The sequence below is a fragment of the Anabrus simplex genome, chromosome 1 (assembly GCF_040414725.1).
Source record: "Anabrus simplex isolate iqAnaSimp1 chromosome 1, ASM4041472v1, whole genome shotgun sequence".
NCBI lineage: Eukaryota > Metazoa > Arthropoda > Insecta > Orthoptera > Tettigoniidae > Anabrus > Anabrus simplex.
Window position 1 is genome coordinate 1321744531 of NC_090265.1, and position 21066 is coordinate 1321765596.

Sequence of the window (21066 nt, forward strand, 5' to 3'; positions counted from 1 at the left end):
ATTACTATTATTATATTATCATTCATATTCAATTCAATTCTGCAATGCTTGTCGCTTGCATGATTGTAGTTAACTGTATGCATATATATGTGTGTGTAGATTAACACTAAAGACATGTACAGTGAGAATTGTTATATATCAGATGTTGGATGTGACATCGTTACATTGTGCAATACTGCTGGGATTTCTGTCAAGTCATCGCCACGTCATGGCTACGTCATCGTGCGTATTTAGCACTGAGCTCAGATACTCAGGCCGCCTCAGGGGATTTCACTATTACATGCAACGGTTTGAGGCGGGTGTGAGTAGATCATAGTTATTTCTGGAGATTACGTAGGTGTGCCATTCTGTGCTTATATAAGGTGGCTGCATATTGTACAGTCAGTCATTATTCAATTGGAAGGAGAGGCGACAGTTGGTCGGAGTGTGAACGAGATGCAGAGGCCTCAGTCGGTCATTAAGTCAACGGGAGTCAACGGAAAGGAGAAGACTCAGTGAACCGTTAGTCTTTGGTCATTGAGAGAGTTAGGCCAAAGTTGTCGGTCACTTAGTTGAAGATACGGACGAAAGGCTTACAACAAAGTCACAGAAGGATAGACCTGCAATGAGGTCATACAGTGCAGACTTACCAATAAGTCATATAATATGGAGAAGAAGCAGTCACAAGGATGCATCACCAAGTTAGGCGTGACACATCTACAGTAAACACCAGATCTAAGGAATACGTCGTAATTACACTCAAAGTGTTGAAGGTACAGTCAAGTGAAACAGTAAGGGATATATTCCGTATAAATTGTCATATGTCCGGTCAAGAAGAATTCAAATTCATGCCTAGTTTCTTTCAGTTGCAATGTCATAATTTCATATTCTCATCTGTTTTAATCGGAACGGTTCAACGGTTCTCACTATTTTATATATTGTTTCAAGTACATATTTTGTTCTATCAAATTAATTTAGCGTTTCATTTCTACAGTAAAATATCTTAACTTCAAAATTAATGGGGAAACCGAACGCCAATCTCCTTTTCCCAGAACTTATATGGTATGTTGTCAAGAGTGAGCTTATTACCCCACACCCAAGAGATAGTCAAGATTCTCATTCTATTATTGCTGCACTGAGTGGTAGCTGGCGCCCTTCAAATAGCGTATGTGTAAGTAAGCAGGTAAGAAGTAAGTGTGAGTACAAGGTTCGACGATTGTGTATTTTATTTAATGAATATTAATTTTCATAATTTCCATTTTAAATGCAGATATTTCATATTTTCAATTTAAATGCAGTTTTATATGTTTCAAAAGACAGTCAGAGAGTTAGGAACATTACAATTGATTACTAATTCATCCTTACGGCCTTAACTTTTCCTAGAATGGATCGAGCAGATTACAGGTAAATGTTTCCAAATAATTGGCCACTCGGTACATTAAATTAGAATACGACTGAATAGCATTACTGGGATCTGTAGCAAGCTATTCTGGGTTTAACCTTTACAGCCTTGATTGATTGCATAATAAAATTTGAATTAATAACTTCAAAATGAACTTTTTTGATATTTACTCCTCGCGTGATTTTAGCCGTGACAGTCACTAAAATCAAGACGAAAATTCGCCATCAAATTATCTAAACTATCATTGAATACCTCTTTTCATTACGCTGCAATTATTATGCCTTCCTCTAACGAGCAGAGTGGCGGCGAGTATTAACGCGCTACGGCTATGGAGCCAAGCTCTGCCTGCATTCGGGAGACGCGTGGGTTCGGTTGTGCTGAGAATGCTTCTCTGTAGTTTTCCATTCTCACCTCCAGGCAAATGCCGGGACAGTTCGTACCCAAAGGCCACAGCCGATTCCTTCCGCCTCCTTACCTAATTTCGTACACCATCATTCATTTCATCTTCATTAGCTTCTCAGCTGAAGCTTCCCAACTTGGCAGGTTCAATCCTGACTCAGTCCGGTGGTATTTGAAGGTGTAGATTTACTGCCACATAAAAGAACTCCTGTGGGACTAAATTCCGGCACCTCGGTGACTCCAAATGCAATAAAAGTAGTTAGTGGGACGTAAATGCAATAACATTATTATTACTTTCATCATCTGATGTTCGAATCAGGAAGGGCCTCCGGCCGTAAAACATGCCATATTCATTCATCTCACCTCGTACACAAACAAAACGAAACGAATACTTACCATTCTTGAGGTCTTAATAAATTTCTAAATACTTACTACTTGTGATATACAGAGAAGACCGGGTTCCCCAAACTTCTTCTGAGAATAAACTGTAGGCGTCTAACCTTTTACTCTTGTCGGATCGTGCAAAGTATGAACTCTAGCTATGCCTGTTCTTTAACATGAGGAATATTTCACTAGCTGGAGGATGTCTCACTTGAGGAATGTCGTTAGGGAGAGGGAAAGCAGACCGTACAGACCTCGAGCTCACACATAATTCATGAGAACAGCCTCCACTTAACCTGCATTGTACAGGGCGGCTATTGGGATGCGCGCAGGAGATGTTAAACCAACTTAGACCGTACTCCATGTATTAACAGACTAAGGGAGACTTTTGTGCGTTAATGGATACACAGATTATATCAAATGATATTATAAAGATTAGATTGCGTACCTGCTCACAACAGCCAAATATGTACATTAAAAAATCAAGACCAGCATTCTCATGATGCTGAGCTGCGATTACAATTATCACGTCTTACCGAAGGATGGAGGTCTCAGGTACATCTAGAAGTTGATAAGTAGATATGATATCAATTACTACAATTTAAAAGCATAAAAAAGGGATGATATTTCAATGTTAGGCAATTCTAGAAGGAAATTGGGTCATTAAGCTGTAAGCAGTTCGGTCTCGCGGTGTAGGGGGCAACGAGTCCGCCAGTCACACGGTGGCCCCGGGTTCGATTCCCCACTGGGTCAGGGGTTTTTGATTATAAATGATTAATATCCCTGGCCATGGGGCTGGGTGTTTGTGTCGTCTTTAACGTTCCTTTCCTCACATTCAACAATTTACACTTCCTCCATTCCAATTACACGCAGGTTCATATCATATGGTGCAAGTAGGGCTAAAATATATCTATAGGTCGACGCCCCGAACAAATAGCATATTAAAAAAAAGCTGTAAGCAAGCCTTTGCACATTGGAAGCTCAATATTTTAAGGGACTAGTACTACATATTAGGGGCTGCCTGGCCGAGGCGGTAAAGGCGTGCTCGGTTCCCCCGGAAGGACGTGGGTTCGAATCCCCGTCAGGAAATCGCAAAATTTAAGAAACGAGATTTCCACTTCCGGAGGTGCATATGGCCCTGAGGTTCACTCAGCCTACACCAAAAATGAGTACCAGGTTAATTCCTGGGGGCAAAGGCGGCCGGGCGTAGAGCTAACCACTCTACCCCATCACGTGCCGAGGTTAACAATGGTGGAAGCCTTTACCTTCCACTCCTCCAAGGGCCTTCATGGCCTGTACGGAGGTGACTTTGCTTTGCTTTTAGTACTACATATTACAGTATGTATGTTTGCATGCATGTATTTAACATACTCACAACACATCACATTACCAGCCACCACAGAAACGTACAATAGTGAGTACATCCCTCCACATATGGTTAGCTTTAGGGAGGACACGCAGTCGTGAAACAGCGCCAAGCCTCCTGTGCGACAATTCGCACCCTGTATATTGCTGTGCATAAAGCACAGCTGCTTCTTGTTCAATGCGACGACACACCCCAAATGTAAGCACCGAATCGACAAGCTCGTCATTCGCCATTCCATAAATTTGACTTCACTGAACGTTTACGTGTTACCACTGCTTACACGCTGAAACGGGTACAGACTTCTTGTTAATCTGCAGCCCCTGCAACATTCGAAGACTCCTTCGATTACACGCTGTTACATATAGCCATTTCATACAACAAAATGAAAGTTCCTACAGTAGATCCGGTTCTACTGTGTAGTATATATCTGCAACACTCACAACAAGACAATTTCCATCTTACAAAACCACCTGTACCGAGCAAGTTTGTTACGCGATTTGGGTCACGTAGATGTAAGCTTTAATTCAAGAACCACCTTTTCTCTCCTTACAGTGCACTGTGAATTCTAGTGTGCTCTTTCCTCACTTGAAAGAATGCATCGCCGTTGCTCCCTTCGTGAATCTGTGGTAAAGTGTCGACCTTCCTAATTCAAGACCTTTGGTTCAAGTGCCTGAAGTAGTCAGATTTATGAAGGGGTGAAAGGGGTATCTTCGACTTGCGTTACGTAGGCGTGAAAATGATCTCGGCTGACACATTTGGTGATTGAAAAATTCCCCAGGCTATTTCTAGTCATTCGAACAGTTCAGGAATGGAATGAACGAAGACCCCGTCTAGCGGCAAGGATAGTAACTATGCTGGCTACCGAAGCCGAAGAAAAGAAACGGTAGGATAGAGGAACGAAGGGGAGAAAAAAGGAAGAAGAAGGTGGAACAGGATCGTTCGAGGGAGAGAAGAGGGGTAGAAGTAGGTTCTGCAGTCTTCAGGGAAGATAACGGTTACAAAGACGGGAAGGGATCTAATGGGGTGAATGAGAGAGTGTCCATGGTCATGGGGAACTCTGTTTTCAGGCACATGGGGAAATTGTTTGTAGAAAGAGGAACCACCGTAGAGTGTTTTCAAAGACTTAGGTTAAGACAGATGTTGAAGAAGATACAAGAGAATGATGAGGGAAAGGGGAAGGTGTTAGTTTTTCACGCTGGTACCAACAATGAAAGCCAAGCACAAATATGTACCAACATAGCTGAAGATGTGTGGATTCTTGTTATGAAAGCTTGGGAGAGGTTATTTTTTCTTAAAATTTGCTTTACGTCGCACCGACACAGGCAGGTTTTATGGCCCCTACGGCCCTTTTACCTCGGAAGTTAATAGTCGTGCCAGAGTTTTCAATTATGGTTTACGGCGTTCATCTAACATTCTATCATTATCGATCACGTGACATGACCTATTAATTCGATCGAATTAATGGCACATGTGTTATTTCAATGAGCAATAATCGCATATTTGTACAGTAGTCCACAGAATTTGGTGGGGAAAATTTGTAAAGTTTTTTATCCTTCCCTAGGTCCATGGCTCAATTACATTCCTGGCGCAGAGGCAGGATGCAGAGCAGTATCGACTTTCAAGGAAATTTAATGTTGTCTGTGTTCCGCAAAGCCGGCCAGTTGATTTACGTTGCACCGACAGAGATAGGTCTTATGGCGACGATGGGACAGGAAAGGGCTAGGAATGGGAAGGAAGCGGCTGTGGCTTTAATTAAGGTACAGCCCCAGCATTTGTCTGGTGTTAAAATGGGAAACCACGGGAAGCCATCTTCAGCGCTGCCAACGCGAACCCAATATCTCCCGAATACTGGATACTGGCCGCACTTAACCGACTGCAGCTATCGAGCTCGGTGCCAGATATATATAATTATATTAATTTACCTGAGACACTTCCAGAAAGTATCACTAACCACATTATGCTATCCTTACTTGGCTGTTAGCTCCATCTACTCTCATCTCGATTCCCTACTTCACCCGGTTTTCTCAATGTATCTTGCTATAATCCTTCTAAAAATCATCCTAACTTATGCATATACTCGTACATGTGTTTGAAGTGAAGGCCACCAAAGCATTGATCCCTGTCTCCAACCCACCCATTGGGATATACAAATATCACTCCCAGATTCTCCACATACCCATTCTCTAGTCTCATTTCGATTGCCGATCACCCTTCAGTCAGTATTTCTCCTACTCATTATCCAACTAATAACAATCTCCTCTCCCTTAATATTATCTCTTACCCATCGAGTTGGCTGTGAGGTTAGAGTCCCTCAGCTGTGAGGTTGCATTCGGGAGATAGTGAATTCGAGCCCCACTGTCGGCAACCCTCAAGATGGTTTTCCGTTGTTCCCCATTATTTGCACACCGGGAGAATGCTAAGGCTGTACCTTACTTAAGGCCATGGCCGCTTTCTTCCCACTCCAAGCCCGTTCCCATCCTATTGTTGCCATAAGACCTATCTGTGTTAGTGTGACGTAAAGCAACCTGTAAAAAAAACACAGAATAAAGAAACTGAACTCAATATAGGCCATTATTTATCCCATCCGGTATGAAAAACCAAGTATCATGTTAATATTTTGAAAAGTATAGGCTCAGAAACGATTATAGGCGACGCAGTGCATTTCAGATATATATACTTTACAAGTTGCTTTACGTCGCCGAAACAGATAGGTCTTATGACAACCACGGAAAACCATCTTCTGGGCTGCCGACATGGTTGTCGAACCCACTATCTCCCGGATGCATTTAAGATTAAAGTTTACAATGTATAATTTGAGTATTATACTCTTCACTTTGTACTTTACTTTTTTACGTAGCCCCCATGAAGATTGAGCCATTTATCTCACCGCCGGCCATGTTTTCGATCCCACTCTCGTAAATGTTGTTTTCTGACGATTGAGCCAGAGTTTGACCGCTGTTCTGACATCATCACCACCTCGAAATTCGTTCCCTTATGACAACCACGGAAGGTATGAAAATTACTTCCGCTAGTTCAACACTAAAAGGTGTAATTCCCAAAATCTCACACTGAAATTTGAGATACAAGTTTGATATACTCTGACGACTCATCGGCATAGACATCCACCAACTGATGATGAATTTCCTCAACTGGCACATTATTTACGTTGATAAATTGAATAAGAGCAAGAACTTCCTGCTTGGACGACTGCTCCAGTCAACCGTCCATCTTTGGCTTTCGTCACGAAGATTTTAGTGCTGAGTACTACCGACCGAAAGGAAAATACAAAATGAAACTAAAACAAAGTTCCACTATTGCTACAATCAGTCTGGCATCAGGTCTACACATGGTAAACTTATTGTAGACTTACTTTTGGGACACATCACATATTTTTCATTTTCACCATTGTTAAATATAAGAAAATAAACACATTATTTTTCTATTATTTCTTCTTCTTCCGTAGCTTATTCCGCACTATGCAGGGTTCCAGTTTATAATGAGTCTCTCCCATCGTTCTATGTCCTGGGATACTTCAACAGTTAGATTCTTTCCTATCTGCTTTTTCTTTAATCCTACCCCCCCCCCATCTCCTTTCGTTCAGTAAACATACAGCTGACGTTATCAGCGTATATTTTGAGAGGTAAATATACATACATTTAGCCATTTTAACACTTACGAAATAGAATGTTGCCAACTCGTTTTATTACATATCAATATGGGTTGGTTTTACCATGATTTTTTAAAGTTTGATTTCTAAATAACAGGGAGTAAGTATCTGAAATTGTTATGCATTTGTTATCGTGACGAAAATTTGGCAAATAAAATATAATCATAGAATAAAAGAGATTAGGATTGCCTTAATTGCTGCGGGCTTCTTTACATTCTCAAGCTGTTCTTCACAAACTTCTGATATATAATTTTAACTGTTCAAATATTTCTCTGGTGAGATACAGTGTTCATAATGCACTGTGTATTTTGATGTGGACCAGGAAGAGTATGTTTCTTTCATCAATCTGTGTCATCCTTGACTTTGACAATACAAATTTGACTGGTGCCTGAGCAATGTTAGCAAGACCATTACTAACACAGCCAGTTTCTGTGATGAATGGTGTGAATGTGTCGCTTATAGGATTGTTTGGTGTGTGTATATCAGTGGGCTTGGCAGGCTGATATGTAAAAGCAAATTCTGGCTCAACGAAGAAAGCAACGGGAAACTACTTCAATGCTCATTTCCCAAGTACACGTCCCCTGTGATACCTAGGCTACATTTGGCAGCTGATCGTAGATCTGTTGAGGATCCAACGAGATTTCGACCTGAGGACTTACATACATGTTATGAAAAGTAGAATCAGAGAAATCCATGAGAGAGTATAAGCCATTTTTAAGGTTGTAAACAGTGATAAAGATTAGAAGGAAGTGCCAAGTGGATTGTTCATTATCATCTATGCATGGCTGACTGGATTTAACTAGTGCTGCTACTTCTATAGAAGGAGAAATTCTGGGATTGGATTGCATTTAGCACACGGTATTTAAATCAATCAAATAAGGATTAGCGGGAACAAAGCCCCAAATATATGGCCATCCTAGAAACTGGCAGACCACGGCTCAGTGATAAATGTGCCTGATAGTAGTCCCCAGGTAATCCCGAGGACCGCAGCGGACTGACTGCAGCCGCGATGGATAACTCCTGCACTCCAAGACACATGCCGAGTTGGGAGCTTCCTGCCGCTGTGATTCACTGCGCTAATTGCACAAAGACAAATAATATTAATGTGACCGTACATGTGTACTCTTGGTCAAATGTATCATCCAACAAATTATAGGAAAGCAGTGTCTCGTGGCTCGCTATTACAGACTCCACATGTGTGTTTTTACTGACTCATAACTGGATTTTGCGTAGTACTTTATTATTACAAAGTGACATATTAGTGTTTGCTAATGGTTTACCGTCACAATTCTTCTGATAGGTATTCGAGTAACTGGAGAGGAAAGTACTGGGACTGGGAAGGGGTCAGCCGTAACTTTACGTAAGGTACAGCCACAGCATTGGCCTGGATTGACAATGGGAAACCACAGAAAACATTTTGGAGCAGCGGATGGTGGAATTGTTTGAACCGCCGTCTCCCCAATACAAGCTCAGAGCTCAGAGCCAACTCGCTCAGTTAGTGATTGTTCATTACCACAATGCAAGTAAGGTAAGGGTGTATTCTGCCCGAAGGCAGGTCCGAACCTCCGCAGAGGTGTCCTGAGCCGGAGTTTACGTGCGGTAGGATGGCCAGTTTCTTTCCACTCCTCTGTTCCCTTACCCCCACCAACAGCGCGTGGCAACCCATCCAAATCTTGACCAGCCCAATGTTGCTTAACTTCGGAGATCTCACGGGATCCGGTGTTTCAACACGGCTACGGCCGTTGGCACAATGCAAGTAAATATCATTAATAAAATCCCTATTAACCGAACTTCGCTAACGCGAAACCCGGCATAACGAAACGTTGGGGGCAAATATTCTTCTTCTTCTTCTTCTTCTTATTCGTCTTCTTCTTCTTCTTCTTCTTCTTCTGGTCCCTATACGCTCCGGATGTCGGCAACCATGTTGGCTGTGTCTTCTCCGTTATGAGCTGCCTGGAGTAACTCTGCCAATGTCTTGAGAGTCCAGTCTGTGAGTTTTATAGCCAGGAGATTCGTCTCCTGCCAACACCTCTCTTTCCAGGTATCTTTCCTTGCATGATTTCTTGCAATAGATGGTATCTGTTTCTGTTTCTCATGATGTGACCGAGGTATTGTAGCCTTCTCGGTTTTAAAGCGGTCAGTACATCCATATATTTTCTCATTCTTCGAAGGATCTCTGCATTTGTGACATGATCTGCCCATGACACTCTAAGCATCCTTCGGTATAGCCACATCTCAAAGGCCTCTAATATTTTACTGACCGACTTTATTAAAGTCTGTGTTTCAACACCGTAATAGAGAACAGAAAATACATAGGAGCGAAGGAGACTCATTTTTGTAACTAATGTTAAGTCACAACTTTTAAACAGTTTTCCCATTTTGTTGAACACAGTTCTAGCTTTTCCATTGCGGGACTTCACTTCAACCGAATTATCCCATTGATCATTAACAATGATACCGAGATAAGTGTATTTCCGGACTCGTCAACAGGTTTATGGTGAATTACTAGATGACATGCAGGGATACTTATGACTATAACTTTGGTTTTCTTTATATTAATGTCAAGACCGTATTCATGGCTAATGAATGCTACTCTTTCAATGGGATATTGTAAACTTTCTAAACTATCTGCAAATGTTACCGTGTCATCCCCATATCGAATGGTGTATATCCATTGTCCATTTAAAAGCACTCCCATCTGTATATCATCCAGTGCTTCACTGATGGGATATTCTGAATAGATGTTAAATAACAATGGAGACATTATACAACCCTGTCGTACACCCCATCGGATATATACGTCTTCCGTATTTTCCTTTCCCAGTCTAACAGAAGCAGTCTGATTCAAGTAAAAGTTGACAATCCTTAGATCCTTATCATCTAGACCAAAACTTCTTCATATTTCAATCATCTTGTGAAGTTGCACTCTATCAAAGGCCTTCTGAAGGTCAATAAAACAGGCATAGGCCCTAAATATCACAATTTATGTCTGTACATCGCTGAAATAGTACCTGAATGCTAAATAGAGCTTCCCGTGTGCCAACTGCATTTCGGCAACCAAACTGTGTAGGTGAAATTTAATCTTCGAAGAGTTTGCATATTCGTCTGTGAACGACCTTCAGAAAACGTTTCAACAAATGGCTCATAAGGCTTATCATTCTGAAATCGCCACATAACTTAGCTCCGGTTGTTTTAGGTAATGCAATAAATTCTAGCCTCGTATAAGGAACATTGCCAAAATCGTAGATGTCATTGACCATTACAGTCAGTCACTTCACATTGTCCTCAATAAAGTATAAAATATTCTGCATGATGATGTCTGGGCCTGAGGCTTTGCCTTCTTTAATTACCTTTATTGCTATTCCTACTTCCTCTACTATAATACTTGGTCCTGTTTCACAGTTTAGCTGTGGAGGCTCTGGTCGGTTGTCCAGAAAAGGTTGTTCTATATATCCCTTCCATGTATATTTGAATTCTTCTAAGTCGACTATAACTTTTCCTTCACTGTCTACCAGCTTGTTTGCTGTCATTGTTTTGAATTTTCCTGTCTGCTCCCTAACTTTACGATGAATATTGAAACCGTCATGTTTTACTCGTAATGCTTGTTGAAACCGTCATGTTTTAGTTGTAATGCTTGTTGAAACCGTCATGTTTTAGTTGTAATGCTTGTTGAAACCGTCATGTTTTAGTTGTAATGCTTGTTGAAACCGTCATGTTTTAGTCGTAATGCTTGTTGAAATCGTCATGTTTTAGTTGTAATGCTTGTTGAAACCGTCATGTTTTAGTTGTAATGCTTGTTGAAACCGTCATGTTTTAGTTGTAATGCTTGTTGAAACCGTCATGTTTTAGTCGTAATGCTTGTTGAAACCGTCATGTTGTAGTTGTAATGCTTGTTGAAACCGTCATGCTTTAGTTGCAATGCTTGTTGAAACCGTCGTGTTTTAGTTGTAATGCTTGTTGAATCCAGCATGCTTTAGTTGTAATGCTTGTTGAAACCGTCATGTTTTAGTTGTAATGCTTGTTGAAACCGTCATGTTTTAGTTGTAATGCTTGTTGAAACCGTCATGTTTTAGTTGTAATGCTTGTTGAAACCGTCATGTTTTAGTTGTAATGCTTGTTGAAACCGTCATGTTTTAGTTGTAATGCTTGTTGAAACCGTCATGTTTTAGTTGTAATGCTTGTTGAAACCGTCATGTTTTAGTTGTAATGCTTGTTGAAACCGTCATGTTTTAGTTGTAATGCTTGTTGAAACCGTCATGTTTTAGTTGTAATGTTTGTTGAAACCGTCATGTTTTAGTTGTAATGCTTGTTGAAACCGTCATGTTTTAGTTGTAATGCTTGTTGAAACCGTCATGTTTTAGTTGTAATGCTTGTTGAAACCGTCATGTTTTAGTTGTAATGCTTGTTGAAACCGTCATGTTTTAGTTGTAATGCTTGTTGAAACCGTCATGTTTTAGTTGTAATGCTTGTTGAAACCGTCATGTTTTAGTTGTAATGCTTGTTGAAACCGTCATGTTTTAGTTGTAATGCTTGTTGAAACCGTCATGTTTTAGTCGTAATGCTTGTTGAAACCGTCATGTTGTAGTTGTAATGCTTGTTGAAACCGTCATGCTTTAGTTGCAATGCTTGTTGAAACCGTCGTGTTTTAGTTGTAATGCTTGTTGAATCCAGCATGCTTTAGTTGTAATGCTTGTTGAAACCGTCATGTTTTAGTTGTAATGCTTGTTGAAACCGTCATGTTTTAGTTGTAATGCTTGTTGAAACCGTCATGTTTTAGTTGTAATGCTTGTTGAAACCGTCATGTTTTAGTTGTAATGCTTTTTGAAACCGTCATGTTTTAGTTGTAATGCTTGTTGAAACCGTCATGTTTTAGTTGTAATGCTTGTTGAAACCGTCATGTTTTAGTTGTAATGCTTGTTGAAACCGTCATGTTTTAGTTGTAATGCTTGTTGAAACCGTCATGTTTTAGTTGTAATGTTTGTTGAAACCGTCATGTTTTAGTTGTAATGCTTGTTGAAACCGTCATGTTTTAGTTGTAATGCTTGTTGAAACCGTCATGTTTTAGTTGTAATGCTTGTTGAAACCGTCATGTTTTAGTTGTAATGCTTGTTGAAACCGTCATGTTTTAGTTGTAATGCTTGTTGAAACCGTCATGTTTTAGTTGTAATGCTTGTTGAAACCGTCATGTTTTAGTTGTAATGCTTGTTGAAACCGTCATGTTTTAGTTGTAATGCTTGTTGAAACCGTCATGTTTTAGTTGTAATGCTTGTTGAAACCGTCATGTTTTAGTTGTAATGCTTGTTGAAACCGTCATGCTTTAGTTCCAATGCTTGTTGAAACCGTCATGTTTTAGTTGTAATGCTTGTTGAAACCGTCATGTTTTAGTTGTAATGCTTGTTGAAACCGTCATGTTTTAGTTGTAATGCTTGTTGAAACCGTCATGTTTTAGTTGTAATGCTTGTTGAAACCGTCATGTTTTAGTTGTAATGCTTGTTGAAACCGTCATGTTTTAGTCGTAATGCTTGTTGAAACCGTCATGTTTTAGTCGTAATGCTTGTTGAAACCGTCATGTTTTAGTCGTAATGCTTGTTGAAACCGTCATGTTTTAGTTGTAATGCTTGTTGAAACCGTCATGTTTTAGTTGTAACGCTTGTTGAAACCGTCATGTTTTAGTTGTAACGCTTGTTGAAACCGTCATGTTTTAGTTGTAATGCTTGTTGAAACCGTCATGCTATAGTTGCAATGCTTGTTGAAACCGTCATGTTTTAGTTGTAATGCTTGTTGAAACCGTCATGCTATAGTTGCAATGCTTGTTGAAACCGTCATGCTATAGTTGTAACGCTTGTTGAAACCGTCATGTTTTAGTTGTAATGCTTGTTGAAACCGTCATGTTTTAGTTGTAATGCTTGTTGAAACCGTCATGCTATAGTAGCAATGCTTGTTGAAACCGTCATGTTTTAGTTGTAATGCTTGTTGAAACCGTCATGCTATAGTTGTAATGCTTGTTGAAACCGTCATGCTATAGTTGTAATGCTTGTTGAAACCGTCATGCTTTCGTTGTAATGCTTGTTGAAACCGTCATGTTTTAGTTGTAATGCTTGTTGAAACCGTCATGCTATAGTTGTAATGCTTGTTGAAACCGTCATGTTTTAGTTGTAATGCTTGTTGAAACCGTCATGTTTTAGTTGTAATGCTTGTTGAAACCGTCATGTTTTAGTTGTAATGCTTGTTGAAACCGTCATGTTTTAGTTGTAACGCTTGTTGAAACCGTCATGTTTTAGTTATAATGCTTGTTGAAACCGTCATGTTTTAGTTGTAATGCTTGTTGAAACCGTCATGTTTTAGTTGTAATGCTTGTTGAAACCGTCATGTTTTAGTTATAATGCTTGTTGAAACCGTCATGTTTTAGTTGTAATGCTTGTTGAAACCGTCATGTTTTAGTTGTAATGCTTGTTGAAACCGTCATGTTTTAGTTGTAATGCTTGTTGAAACCGTCATGTTTTAGTTGTAATGCTCGTTGAAACCGTCATGTTTTAGTTGTAATGCTTGTTGAAACCGTCATGTTTTAGTTGTAATGCTTGTTGAAACCGTCATGTTTTAGTTGTAACGCTTGTTGAAACCGTCATGTTTTAGTTGTAATGCTTGTTGAAACCGTCATGTTTTAGTTGTAACGCTTCTATTTCAGCACATTTTTCCTGCACTTCGTGTTCTTTAGCTTCTCTTATTTTATTCCTGATTTCTTTGAAGTATTAATGTTTTTATATTCATCAGTGTTACGATTTGCTATTCTCCTCCTCTCCATTAATTTAAGGATCTAATCAATCACCCAGGCCGTCTTTTTGACAAAATTTGTTCGCAGATGTTTATCTTTAATTAATGCTATTGTGTATTTTAATTTTTCAATTTTCACTTCAGTGCACGTATTGTTAGGTACAGTGCTTAATACGTTATTTGGATGTAGTTCAACCTGATCTCTTGTGGAGGGTTGTTTAAATTTTCGTAAATCATATTTCGGAATCACTTTCTTTAAAGTTTTCTTCGACCTAATTTTGAAAACACCAACTAAACGATTATGGTCTGAGTAAATGTGAGTGCCAGGGTATGTTTTCATTGAAGTACAACTGTTCCTGTATCTTTGGTTTACCAGGATATAGCCAACCTGGTTTCTAACAGTATGTTCAGGCGAGACCCTCGGTAACAAAAATTAAATGGCGGATGGCTTTTAGTGCCGGGAGTGTCCGAGGACATGTTTGGCTCGCCAGGTGCAGGTCTTTTGATTTAACCCCCGTAGGCGACCTGGGCGTCGTGATGAGGATGAAATGATGATGAAGACGACACACACAGCCCCCGTGCCAGAGAAATTAACCCTGCCGGGAATCGAACCTGGGACCCCTGTGACCAAAGGCCAGCAAGCTAACCATTTAGCCATGAAGCCGGACAATCCCTCGGTGACTTCCAAGTATATAGACGTCTGGGTGGAAGGGTAAATAATGCATTTGTTATCACAAATCCATGTTCTCCAACAAATGTATTCAGATGTTCCCCTCATTCATTTCTTGCACCAAGTCCATGTGGGCTATGAAGTCACTTTCAAAACTTCCACCAATTTTAGCATTAAAATCCACCACTATGATTGTAAGATCACGTTTTGGTAATTTTTTCAAGACATCCCCAATCTGGGAGTAAAGTTCTGCTACTTCATCGTCACTCTCATCTGTAGTTGGAGCATACACCTAGATGATATTCACTTGTGCTGGTCTGGCATTTATTGCACATAGCTATTTGTTTTAGGTCGCACTGACACAGATAGGTCTTATGGCAACGATGGGATAGGAAAGGCTTAGGAATGGGAAGGAAGCGGCCGTGGCCTTAATTAAGGTGCAGCCCCAGCATTTGCCTGGTGTGAAAATGGGAAACCATGCAAAACCATCTTCAGGGCTACCGACAGTGCGGTTCGAACCCACTATCTCCCGGATGCAAGCTCATAGCTGAGCGCTCCTAACCGCACCGCCAACTCACCCTGTCTGGCATTTATTTGAACTAACATGAATCTCTCTAAGATTGCAACAAAATTAGTAACACACACTGCAACTGATTTAGATACTATAAACCCCAAACCAAAGTAGAACTGTCCATCAGATGTTCCGGAATAATACACTCGGTGTTCATCAACGTTACAATAACCTGATCCCGGCCATCGCATTTCACTCACTCTCACGATCTCAACCCCATTATTTTCATTTCCTGGATTGCATTGTTAACTTTTCCTGCTTGTGCCAGTGTCCGTACATTTCATGTACCGGTACATATCTTCATACTCTCGCTGAAGGAAATCTTCTCAACCACACTTTTGTTAAAAACTGCCCCCCCTTCCCTTCCCCGGAGATCTAAATTGGGGACTATCGCCGAAAACATTGGTTTGAACACAGCCATGATGTGTTACTAGAGGTTATCCGCAGATCTTTAATGCAGTAGTTCCTCGTTGCTTTCTGCATCCTCATGCCTTTGACTAACCTGTAGCTCATCCGCATTTTGGGATAATTTCTCATCTCAGGTCAAGGGGGTGCCTTTCCTTCTATCAACTCATCAAACCTCTCAGGAGGTTGTTGGTTCTTGGCAAAAGGGGATCTCCTTATCCCGGGAGATTCTCGGTCGCTGCACCCGTTAGCTGCTTGCTGCTCTAGCAAACGTTTCTTCCCTCTCTACCACCGGGAGGTAATGTCAGAATTTTCCCTTCTACGAGTCCAGGACCATTAGGCATTTCCTAGACTCTCCAGCACTTTTAGAAAATGGGGGGGGGGGGATATACTCGTACAATAATAATTTGCAAGACAGGTGCTGAAAATCAAGCTGGCGATGTGGTGTCCGGAAAAGTGCGAACACGGAAATTTGCGAACACATCATTAAAGCGGAAATTTGCGCACACTAGGGACTATTATTACGTGACCAGGATTTCCCAAGTCTTAGAAAATGCTGGGGTTGTACCTCAATTAAGGCCACGGCCGCTTCCTTCCCATCCCCAGGCCGTTCCTGTCCCATCGTCGCCATAAGACCTATCTGTGTTGGTGCGACGTAAAGAAATTGCAAAAAATAAACAATCTTTAATCCATACAACTTACTGAAACTAATTTCCATCACACTTTACATAGTCTTTGGACTGTCAAAATGATAATTATCATCTTACCATTTTGGCATGTTTAAAATCACCCTTCATAGGCTTCGTCATTTTTTCATACATTTGTCGTTTAAACCGGCTTTTATAGGCTTCGTCATTTTTACATACGTATATATTTACACTATATATTTACATGTGGGTTACAATAATTTATTCCAATTTCTGAATATGAGAAATGGCTTTTAAGCAGGACCTAATGTCTCTTGTCTCTTCATATATTTTTATGGTTTTCTCAATCCTGTCGTCCTGTTTCAAATATTTCCTCTTTCTCTTCTTCCCTTTAAGATGCATTTCTAACCTCATGTACATGAAATTTGTGTGTTCCGCTTCTTTCTTCAAACATTCCACCAGCATGTTAACTCTGGGGTGGGGGTTTCTAACGATTGTATTGATTTTGTTGTGCCATCCTTCTACAGCATATCTTCATTTTGTAGCCATGTATCCACAAAGTAGTCGAAAAACTTGAAGAGTTTCTGGTTGTCGGGAGCTTCCGCATGAATCTGGAGCCATCCGTTCTCTACGTCCTCCGGTTTCAAAAATGCCAGTGACGCACACATGATGGCGTGACGCCTTAATTCTTCATTCTGAAGGTATTCCTCTTGTAGACCCAGACTTCGAATTTTTCTCCATAAGCATTTCTTCATATGGAAGTCACACCCACTCACTTGAGTTGAGGGAAAAGCTTGATGTAGAGCCGATATTGCAGCTGCCTAAAAATCGACCAGGGTAGATGGTATTCTCAGGATAGTGTTCGCAGGTTTCCGGCAACGAAATATTTACCAAGACCTGGGAAACCCTAGTCAGGTAGTAATAATCCCTAGTGTGCGCAAATTTCCGCTTTAATGACGTGTTCGCAAATTTCCGTGTTCGCACTTTTCCGGCATCCGGCAATGTTGCTTGCAGCCAAAAAATATAATTCTCTTACTCCACATTCCAGTAACATCTATGCCATTATGTTCCCACTTCAACTGCACATTCGACTCATTATTTGTCGTCAGACAAATGGGGAGGCTGTTACGAAACGTAGCAGCAGATTATGCTGTCGGTATCTGATAACGTCTGACTGGATAAAATCAAAGACAAAATTTCAGAAACTCTTGTCAAATATTTCAAAAGGCAAAACTATGAAAACAGCCGAATATGAGAAATTAAAGGACGCCGTTACTTGAACATACTGTATACGTACGGTTTGTCGAACAAAGCAGCGAATATCCACACCAACTTATAAAATACTCATCAGACGTGATATACTGTAGCTACTCGCAAGCGCAGCGAGAAACTATTTCCGATATTGTGATTTTTTTAGGAAATAGTTGTCTAATTACTGTACTTTACACTGAGTGGCCAAAGGTCACGGGGTGGGGTGTCCCATTAGAAAATGTGCCGTGTATGACCCCTGAGCATTGCGGCTAGCTGCGGCGTTGCTGAGCAGTCTGTCACAGACATGAGTGTCGTGAAGATGGCAATACGTCACGTATTAACCGACCTTGGACGTGGGCTGATAATCGGTGCACGGCGCATGAGTCATAGCATTGCAGAGATTACACGCGAAGTCGGGTTTCCGAGGTCAACAGTGACGAGGGTGGATTTTCAACATCGCAGGGAGAATGTTACCACTTGCGTAAACCGCCGAACGTGAAGACTACAGCTGTTTAACGAATGGGCATTACGCCGCCTCCGCAGATCCATATTGGGCGCTTGACGGGCTACTGTGAGTCAGATAACCTCCCAGTTGAATGTTGGGAGACAGGAACCCATTTCTACCAGACTGCACCGCAAAGGCTTCACCAGCCGACGAACAACTCGTGTCCCTTGCTGACACCTCGATACAGAGCTCAACGACGAGCGAACATCGGCAATGGACCATGGAACAGAGGTGGAGTGTGGTATGGTCCGATGAATCCCAATTCCAGTTGTATCTAGCTGATGAGCGCGTGCGAGTGTGGCGAATGCTCCATGAAGCTGTGGATCCCGCGTGTAAACAAGGTTGAGTCCAGGCGGGAGGTAGCTCAGTTCTGGTCTACGCGGCATTCTCATGGTCGCAATTAGGCCCCATTCTTCGGCCGCCGGGAGCCTTGACAGGTGAACGTTATATGGACATTCTTTCAGATCATCTACATCCCGTTCTGGCCCTAGAGTACCCTGATGGAGATGCCATGTTTCAACAGGAAAATGCGCCATGCCACCGCACGCAGGTTGTTGGAAAAGCACTCTAGTAAAGTTACGACTATTGATTGGCCCTCCAGATCCCCCGATCTTAATACAATCGAGCATTTATGGGATGCTGTCGATGCTGGTCTACGCTCCATGAACCCCGTACCATCTACACAAGATTAACTGTGGATAGCAATTCACGATGCATGGGTCCACATCACTCCAGAACGATTCCAACACCTTGTAGATTCGATGCCTCGCCGTACTGCTGCCGTTTTGAAGGCTCACGGAGGAGCAACTCTTTATTAACATTACATCCAGTGTCTTCAGTGTATATTAAAAAAATCGCCGGGCTGAGTGGCTCAGACGGTTAAGGCGCTGGCCTTCTAACCCCAACTTGGCAGGTTCGATCCTGGCTCAGTCCGGTGGTATTTGAAGGTGCTCAAATACGACAACCCCGTGTCGGTAGATTTACTGGCACGTTAAAGAACTCCTGCGGGACTAAATTCCGGCACCTCGGCGTCTCCGAAGACCTTAAAAGTAGTTAGTGTGACGTAAAACAAATAGCATTACTATTATTGTATATTAAAATCAAATCTATTTTTTTTTTTTTTTTTGCTAGTTGTTTTACGTCGCACCGACACAGATAGGTCTTATGGCGACGATGGGACAAGGAAGGGCTAGGAGTGGGAAGGAAGCGGCCGTGGCCTTAATTAAGGTACAGGCCCAGCATTTGCCTGGTGTGAAAATGGGAAACCACGGAAAACCATTTTCAGGGCTGCCGACAGTGGGGTTCGAACCTACTATCTCCCGAATACTGGATACTGGCCGCACTTAAGCGAGTGCAGCTATCGAGCTCGGTATTTTTTTTAATTAAAAAAAATATTGCATGCACATAACAGTAGACTATTTGTCCCTTTCACTCGAACCATAGTTTACATGGTTAACACGAAAATGTGTGTCATCTAAAATGGCTATGCACCCTTTGGTTCGGTTAACCGGAGTTTTTGTAGTCGATGTCGCCTTACATTGGTCCGTAAAGGAGAAACCTTACTATAGTTGTGCATTGAAGTTAGGTTAGTTATTTCCCAACTGCTGGGTTGCACTCTACGTTGCCACTCATACAGTGATGACACCCAGCATGCCGATACAGTTCATACATTTATCTTTCAACTCGCAAGTCGGCAGCATTCTTTATGGTTTGCGAGAAGTTGACCGGTTGCCATTTTCTCATATTGTAATGTAAAAGCCGGTATTAGTATGTTTTGGAATTTAAGTAATTGATTAATATTTTCCTTTAGGATTGTAAAGCTATTAGTATAATAATGTGAATAGTGGCATGTTCAAATAATACATTTAATAACCAGGTTAATTTAGTATTAGACCGTAAGTTTGATGTACTCATATAAATGAATCTCTCTTACTGCTAAATTTATTCAGAAACCGCTTGCCTTTTTAAAATTTGGTGATTTTCATCTGTAAGTGCGAAATTTTAGTCCATCCCGTAAGTTACATAAATGAGAAAAATAGCACGTGATTCATTGTTAAAAAAATATATTGGGAGTATACCGAGTCCGATGGGACTATCTCAAATCGCAGACAGTTTTCAAATAAATAATTCAGTATGCAACAATGATCACTAGGATTGGTATAGGGTCGTAGTGGGCAACCGTTGTGGGCCCCACAATCTCAGACCCCGAGAGAGCATTCGAACGGTTTCCTACATGAGGGTTTAGAGTTGATATTTTGACTGTAAATTGTCATTTTATAAATATAGCTTCAAATTTGGGTCCACCTCTTGCTGTTAATTTATTTTGAGGCTGGGAATATTTTGTTATGGGAATACGAGATGTAAAATAGTCTCTCTGTAAACATCTTAACAATCTTCGTATGTATATTTTTATTTTAGAGTTATTAATTACAAACTAAAGTCATATTTCTTTAATGCGTCCCCAACTGTAAGCAACAAAGTGTAAAATTTCCTCTCATCTCTCACATTTGCAGCCAGATGGTACCTCAACCATTCTGACTGGATCTTTATTTTCAGAGTTATAATTCGAAATGTGACCATATGATTTCGTTTATTGATTTTGTCACGTTAAATTTCACCAACTCTGACCGACGCTTCCGGAAGTTTTAGTCTTTCATGGTAGTTAGGTTATAAGTTGGTGACTTCTTAATGAAGGTAACTTTAGGTCCTTCTATCACTTCGTAGAGTAAATTAGAAGTACGGAATTAACAGGCAGGTAGCTTAAAAACTTCAAATAATAATGTCTGAAATGCGGTAGCTAAGAAAGTAGATGGATATTGTTCCTTGGATAGTAAAATAACTTTGATATTAGGCCCCTTTAAGCAACAATCATCATCATCATCATCATCATCATCAGCGAAATACCTACCGGGAATTGGCCGTGCGGTTAGGGTCGCGCAGCTGTGAGCTTGCATTCGGGAGGTAGTGGGTTCCAACCCCACTGCCGGCAGCCCTGAAGATGGTTTACCGTAGTTTCCCATTTTCACACCAGGTAAATGCTGGGGCTGTACCT